Source organism: Nematolebias whitei, chromosome 13 (genome assembly GCF_014905685.2).
Source record: "Nematolebias whitei isolate Nwh7 chromosome 13, NemWhi1, whole genome shotgun sequence".
NCBI classification, from domain to species: Eukaryota; Metazoa; Chordata; class Actinopteri; order Cyprinodontiformes; family Rivulidae; genus Nematolebias; species Nematolebias whitei.
This window is the reverse complement of record NC_056510.1, coordinates 28,454,105-28,456,085: the sequence shown is the minus strand read 5'-3', so window position 1 is coordinate 28,456,085 and position 1,981 is coordinate 28,454,105.

Here is a 1,981-nt window from a genome sequence, read left to right as displayed (position 1 = left end):
AGGTACAATTTTAATTATTCACAGTCTTTTACAGAACTCCGCTTCAATTTATTTGAACGATCACTTTCAATAATGAAGTTTCCCCCCCTGGCTTACTGTTAACTTTCATTTAATCTTCTCATCAATCTATTTATGGCAATTACTCTCTCAACAGAAGAGCGGAAAAGTGCGGATAAAGAAAAATTACATCTTTACACAGGTGGAACAAAAGAAAAGAGACAAATTCAATAAACTGTCATCAATTCCAGCATAGCCTGTGGGAGATATATTTATTAATTTAGGTGCTAAATACAACTATAGCACAGCTGTAGTCTCTTTTTCTCCCCTTCCTTTATTATTATAGCAACAAGCCAAGAGCCAGGTGTTCATTTTGGGAACAGAAGTGCAAGTTGTCAAGGAGAATAATTACTAGCAGCTCCACTTAACTTCAAAGTCCTCGGTGCGTTATTAAAAACAGGTACTGCAACCTGTTTCAGAAAGTCCGAGATGTCCATCTGAGGACGAGCATTGTTCTGTGTACTGAATGTTTCCTCAAAATAGTCCATCACACAAGTTTAAAAGTTGATAAGAACAAAACAGTATCTTAAAGAGACAGGAAATTGCTTCTTGATAATAATAAAGCTCATTAACAAAAAACGAAGTCCAGATGACATGATTCAACCTTTTTTGTTGTTATATACCTGGATGACTGAGAAAACAAACTTTGAATAAAGCTCATTATTTCAGTTTCCTGTGGAAAATACTGTGGAAGAGTTACTTTCGACTGAACAAGACTGTAAAACAAATATTTAAACTACCCCCCCGTTTTTTTTTTTTTTTCAATGTTACACTCTGTTTAATAAAGTTAACTTGTAATGTAAATTTGCTTGTTAAAACATCTAAATTTATATATTGTATGTATTCTTATTAAAGAAAGGGGATTTGGGTTTCTGTGTTTGTCCATCCAGGCCCATTATTGCTGTTGTCTGTTTGACTCCGGCTGCTTTTACGTCTGTAATTTTCTCAGAGAGATGTTTGAGATCATGAAAGCCTGTTCTTGACCAGATGCCATTTGCTTTGAGCAGAGCATAAGGTAGGAAAAACACACACGCACGCACGCACGCACGCACGCACACACACAAAAGAACGAAACCAGCAACAACTCCCTCTCCTGCTTTTTCAGCAAGCCAGCAATTAGCCATGCTTTCCAAGAAATAATCTAGACTCTAGGTTATTTGAAGGTGCACGTCCCGTTAATGTGGCTGAATATTTTAGCAATCAGGTGAATCTTTTTAGTTGTCCTTAATGAAGACAATATGCAGACAATATTTAATAATAATAATGAGTAAATAATTGACAATAACAGTAATTTGAGTTTTTCTGAAAGACTCCAAGCCGACAAAACACCAATTAGTTTATGTAAAGAAAGCGTACACCAGGATAAAAAAAAATGTTAAAGCTGTTGCCAGTGGCTCATTAGCATCACCATGGTAACCACACAACTGTCTTTTACTCCCTGACAAAAATGCAGACAGAAATGTGTCCCTCAAAGTAACATTTACTGTGCAAACACTAAATAAATGTTTGGCGAACATGCAAAACTGTGAGTGGCAGATGAATGTGGCTGCCTCATATCAATGGCTATCTGTGTTTAATTCTGGAGATGCGACAAGTTTAAAAGATCCTTTATGTTTAACTTGTCAGGAGAAAATTCTGAACTCATATAGGAGTTTAGAGGTGAACCAAGCAATATGCAGGGATTTGAAAGAAAAGCTTAAGTCTTATAACAGGAGGAGATACTGGGTGGAAAAACACAAAAAAAACAAACACTTTGATGTATAAATGGAAAAATGTGTATAAGACTGTGGAAACGAGAAGAGTTTGATTGCACTGATAAACTTAATCAGCAAGTAAACTTTTGGAAAAACACATTTGATCCAAAAAACCGTGACGTTTTTAGCACACACACATACCCCCATATATATATATATATATATATATA